The following is a 6342-nucleotide window of genomic DNA, read 5'->3' on the forward strand; positions in this document are numbered from 1 at the left end:
GAATATACCCCCATCCTTCGGTGGTGGGTATAACAAGTAGTGTTAAGAGTGCCAACAAAATTTTATATATCGACCGATGGCGACAATTATTACCTCCAAATACTGAAAATTGAGCATTACAATTTGCATCCAAGTACCTAGGTTTACCCACTGCCTAAAATATACACATTGAATGATCAAAACAGTAAGGGATTCAGAGGAGGGTATTTTGAAGAAAAGTTCGAATCCTAAAAACCCCAGACCACCAGGGTGGATGGTTTATGTTTTCACTCAAATCTTAAAACCCGTTTCCAATGCTCTTTAAATCCGGATTTAACGGCTCGATCATCTGTTTTCCCTTTATAAAATCAGCTGACGAGAGCTTTAAATCCGAATTTAATGAGCTGTGCAAACGGGGTTTTAGTCCACTTAATGATGATTTATTGAATAAAAATTTTTGGAGTCTAAATCTCCTTTTGGAGTGGAACTACCCTTAGTTCTGCACCTTTTCATACATAATGCCAAGTGTTGATTTTTTTGGGCTCTAATTCATTTGGGGACATCTTGAATACCATTTTGCCATTAAAATTGTAATTCGTACACTTTATGGTGCTGGGGCTGTAGTTGCATAGTCATAGTTTGGGAAAAAACATACAAAGTCATTATTCAAAATCATTTTAAAATTCATAATCATCACAATTAACCAAGAGTCCAGTGGATCGGCAGTCCATTCGCAGTGATTCGTTGATTGCTTTGGAGCTTTTTTGGCTTCCACTCAGATGTAGGACTGTCGTTGCCTCCGGTGGTGGCGTCGCATCGCGCATTACGTTGCGTCGCTTCTCGTTTCGTTTCGTCATTTGCGGTGAACAGTAGCAAATGGAATTCTTCAACAAATTGCCCTTGTGAAGAGGGACAACAACATGGGGAAGCACTTAGAGAAGAAGAAAAAAACGATTAAAGAAGAACAAACCCTATTTAAACATTTTTAAAAGTCATTTAAGCTGTTACTTTTCGTTTCTTTGCGAGCTTAGTTGGAGAACGAAAGCAGGCCGAGTGGCTGCCAACCAACCAACCGGCAATCCGTTGGTTGGCCCATACACGGACGGACGGATGGATGGTAAATAACGTTGTCTCCTCTCTTTCTAAGCTATGTAAGACCGAAAGCCGACGCATAAATAAAAACAGATAAAAAATGATTGTTTTCGGTCAACCAACGCATGATCACTGTCTATGTTTGCTTGTTGCTGTCGCCGTTGTCTCCGACCTATTGTTTGTTGCCTTTGTTGCTCTCAAACTGATGCGATGCGATTACTCCAGAAAATCGAAAAGTGTGTAAAATCACATTAAGCAGGTCTTACAAAAAATGTTGAAAAAAAATATGTTTGAAGCAACAAAATCGAAAATCTCAGTCAGACACAGACAATCAAGTCTTTGGAGTACTCACCACTGAATATTGGAGAACGGAAGAATAGCTGGCTTGGCACGAGCCAATTCAGCACGCTTAACAACAAGCCACCAACAGGCTGACTAACTGATTGAAGGCAAAAAGTTGCCATATGGTAACTTGTTTATTGAACAGTTCACATCTTGACACTGCTCCATGGAAGTATTCATACGGAAAGAAAGAACAGAGTTGCATAATATGATATTTACTACATATTTAGACAATCAAAAATCTAATATTGGGTTGCCCAAAAAGTAATTGCGGATTTTTCATATAGTCGGCGTTGAAAAATTTTTTCACAGCTTGTGACTCTGTAATTGCATTCTTTCTTCTGTCAATTATCAGCTGTTACTTTTAGCTTGCTTTAGAAAAAAAGTGTAAGAAAAGTATATTTGATTAAAGTTCATTCTAAGTTTTATTAAAAATGCATTTACTTTCTTTTAAAAAATTCGCAATTACTTTTTGGGTAACCCAATATTATAATTGCAAAAAATAATAAGAATAAGAAGCATGGGTACTAGCTCAAACAGGCAAAGCTATTTTGAGAGTTTTTGGGAGAAAAATACTTCTAAGATATTGTGCTAATCACAATAGATTGAAAATCCTATTCTTGATCCTAAAGAAATTGGAATTAGTAAAAATTTACTAAGCTCGGCTCGGTCAAGTTCTTTGCGCGCTATATTGGCTATCTTGCTCGCTATTTTGGCCAAACAAAGAATAATGTACATTTTGAGCTATATCAGGCTATGAACCGATTCGAGATATACTTAATTTAAATTTGGAGAAGCTGTTGGGCAAAATTTCAGCCAAATCAGGCGAGAACAGAGTTACATCATAGCATGTACTGAGCTTGCCCATTTACAAACCCAACCGACCTACACTAATAGCCTAATAGGCATTATTAAGGAACGTTCCTTAAGGCACAAGTTAAATGAGACACCATTTACTTGTCTGGTAAAGTCAGATACCCGGCCTCTTCTACGCAAACCAAATATGTATCTAACGACATCGTTAAAGGCCACGTGCATTTTATTCCTATGAGTTGCATCACAACCGTATGAAACCTCGCAAGAGTATAATAATTTTGGCAGAATAAATGTCCAAGCCAAAAGCATTCCTATTGACAAAGGGGTATACCGTCGACTCATATATAAGTTTCGTAAAACGCCGTAGGTCCTGCCCACTGTCATACATGATTCTTCCATGAAAGTCTATCATCAAACTCCAACTCAAGGTTTCTTGCAGATGAAACAATCTCAATTGGGGCTCCACCAATTTTCACATCAAGATTGGGAGGCATTGTCTCCCGATTCCTACCAATTACAAGGCACTTTGACTTTGTTGGATTTAAAAGTAGTCCGTTGGCGTTTGCCCATGTGTTTATCCTTTTCAAGTCACTATTAAAGCGAAGTACGCCATCGATCAGCTTCTCTGGCGAGGAGCTCATATACAGCTGTACTTCGTCGGCATACATATGAATACCACATTTGCGCAACTGTCCAGGAAGGTCATTGCTATATAAGGAAAAAAGGAGTGGGAACAATACAGACCCCTGTGGAACACCTCTTGAGACTCGAAGATAACTAGAACACCAGCTATCAACACATACCGATTGGCTTCTATTCGATAGATAGGAAAATATAAGATCCATTGTTCTTTCAGAAAATTTAAATAAATGTTTCAGTTTAAGGCAAAGTATATTGGGATCAACAGAATCAAATGCTTTCGAATGATCTAAAAGAACAAGAAAGGTAACTTTATCGCTGTCAATATCACTCCTTACATCTTCAACTACTTTCAAAAGTGCAGTAGTGCAACTGTGCTTTGGACGGAAACCAGATTGAAAATCTTTTAGCAGCGAATTATTCGCAATATATTCTGATATTTTCCGACTAGATATTTTGAGACTAGAGTCTCAAATATCTTAGAGACGTATGGAAGTATTGCAATTGGCCTAAATTCCTGGTTATTCTTAGGAATTGGGACTATCCTTGCCCGTTTCCAAGACTGTGGATAGCAACTCCTTAAAATAATATTGTTAAAAAGATGGCACATATACGGAAGAATAAAGGGTAGAATTATCCTAAAAAATCTTGGGTCAATACCATCAGAACCAATGGCATTAGACTTAATCGATTCTACAGCGCTAACGATATCGCTTTGTTCAAAACGCTCAAGATCAAAACGTAGATCTGGTGAGGTGTTGTTACTACTATGGTTTACTTATCAACATGTCTACCAATCACTTCCTATTCCAATTGACTTAATATGTCTCCAAGTATCTATCGTGTTCAATGCCTCTTGAAATGTACGACTAAAATTAGCTTTTTTCCTCATTTTTATACAAGAAGTGGTCTGATTCCTGGCACGCTTGTAATCATTAAAGAGTTCATTTGTTCTAAAACGCTTCCATCGAGGGTACGCACAATCTCTTTAACGTATCAATACTTAACATATCAATGTGTTACAAACGGAATGACGAAATTAGTATACCCCCATCCTATGGTATAAAAAGCCACCAACGCTTTTTTGAAAGAAAATTTTATTTCTATTGCATGCCCACCGATGTGTGTAAACTTGTGTACTATATTGTTTGTTCATATGCATAAATGTAAGTGTGAATTATATGCAAGTATTTGTTGTTTAAATACAAGCGGACTTTTATAATTGTTTGGAGGAAGACTGTGGTTCAATTTGCACAATGTCATGGCGTGAAAGATTTTTTTGTATATTGCGATTAGGGTTTCTAGTTCATGGAAATATTTACGGCCTCAATCACAAAACTTAATATAGATTCGAAATAGTTTTATTTGAAAAATATTTCCTTTATAGAACTGTCAAACAAATCTATTAAAGGTGAATAAGGCCGTTAAAGTTAAAACGCATCGCTAAATTTCAAAATCTCAAAATGTTTAAAAATCCCCAAAATTTAACCAAATGGGCAATTATGGTTGGTAAAGTGGGGTCTTGAAATTTGTTGGAGCTATTTAGCATACATTGCAATTAAATCAAAATAAGATTTAGGTATAGGTACCATTTCAAAAATTTAGCAAAAAAATGTTTTGTAAATTATGTGAAGGAATAAACTTTTCCATTTGTCGATACTTTTTAATTCAAACGAATTTACTCGCTAATGCTATTTACAGTTCTAAGTATCAGCCAAATTTGATCTGAAATATATATTTATTTTATGACGTCATGATGTTATGGAGGACAATTGGTCTACATATCATCGGCCTAATACTAAGACAAAATTGAATAAAAACTTCTCCTAGGATAAGATATTGATCGAATTTACTTTAAATATACGTAAACGTAATTATGAAATTTTTTTATTAAGACAAAAATTTCTTTATAGATTGAATTTTCCCTAAAGAAAGAACTTCGATAATCTTTTTAACCCTTTTCCTCTTACTCCAAGAAAATATTTTCAAAATACAAAAATTTCAATGAAAAAAAAGTGATAATTATCACAATCGTTACGGTAAGAAATGAACCATTTGTAGAAACCGGTTAATTTTGGCAAAAAAACCGGTTATTTTTGCAAAAACCCGATTTATCAAAAACCCAAAATCTAACATTTTCAAAAAAACCGATTAGTATATTGAGCTATTGAGACCACCGTAGCGCAGAGGCTAGCATGTCCGCCTATGACGCTGAACGCCTGGGTTCGAATCCTGGCGAGACCAGCAGAAAAAAATTTCAGCGTTGGCTTTCCCCTCCTAATGCTGGCAACATTTGTGAGGTACTATGCCATGAACAACTTCTCTCTAAAGTGGTGTCGCACTTCAGCACGCCGTTCGGACTCGGCTGTAAAAAGGAGGCCTCTTATCATTGAGCTTAAACTTGAATCGGACTGCATTCATTGATATGTGAGATGTTTGCCACTGTTCCTTAGTGGAATGTTCATGAGCAAAAATTGCATATTGAGCTCAAAAAACGGAAAAACCGTTTTTCAAAATCCCAAAGATCACCATTCGGGCACAAAATCTCATCTTTGCATGCCTACCATTTAACTAGGCAATTGGGCAAAAAAAGCGCCACCTCTAAGAGAAGCAATATGAAAAGACTCCTCCTCTTAAAATTATTGATAGTCTTAGTGAGACTGATCCAATAAATAAGTATTTGGACGTGATTCTTGACCAGAAACTATGTTGGAGAAGAAACGTCGGAGAAAGCCCCAGAAGGGAACTGAATGCGCTCTACTCCTGTCGCAACTCGATAGGAAGGAGTGGTTCGGCCACTCGACAACTTTATAAACTGATCGAGAATACCAATTTCGGTCTTATGCCTTTGCACTTGGGTTTGTGACAACCAGGGCTGTGGAGTCTGACCCACAATAGTCCGTATCCAACTTTGACACCGGCCTGAAAATCTCGGCTCCGGTAGATTCCGCAGCCTTGGTGACAACAAAGATTCCCAAAAGACTGGTGATCTAGGTGCTCCTGAAACTTTGGACATTTTTTTTATACTGCTGGGGGATGGAGATGCAGCGTGACGGTTAGACGTCGTTTTCCCGAAAATGGATGCCTGGGCTGGGATTTTGTAGGCTTCTGGACGGGTGCTACGTTGAAGGTTTTCGCGGTTCTGATGGTTTCATTCACGAAATTATTTGATTCAATTAATTTTTTAATTGAAAATGTTTCAATCACGAAAAAGATAATATCAATCCCCATTTTTAAACAAACTAACTGAATGCATTTTCAATTAAAAAAAAAAAATGCATATTCAATTTAATAATGATCAAAAATGTATATATTTTCCATTCTTTGAAGGGTGTTTTGAGGCTGGGGCGGCCACCGGCACTTTGCACTGAAAATAGGTATCAAATTCGTTCTTTACTTCCAACGGAAATGAAGATCAGTTTAGGGGGTGCTTTAGGGCGTACCCCAAAACACTTGGATACAAAATTGGATATC

General features: G+C 37.1%; 1 long non-coding RNA gene across 1 annotated transcript; it reads right to left on the bottom strand.

Annotated features, from left to right (window-relative positions):
• Positions 1-567: 567 nt before the first annotated feature.
• Positions 568-1503, bottom strand: LOC106091495 (uncharacterized). The gene is made up of 2 exons (XR_009397170.1): positions 1424-1503; positions 568-910 (listed from the first exon to the last, which is right to left on the bottom strand). It is a non-coding gene; the product is annotated as an uncharacterized LOC106091495 (long non-coding RNA).
• Between the last annotated feature and the right edge of the window lie 4839 nt (positions 1504-6342).

Source organism: Stomoxys calcitrans, chromosome 2, assembly GCF_963082655.1.
Source record: "Stomoxys calcitrans chromosome 2, idStoCalc2.1, whole genome shotgun sequence".
In the NCBI taxonomy this organism is placed as follows: domain Eukaryota; kingdom Metazoa; phylum Arthropoda; class Insecta; order Diptera; family Muscidae; genus Stomoxys; species Stomoxys calcitrans.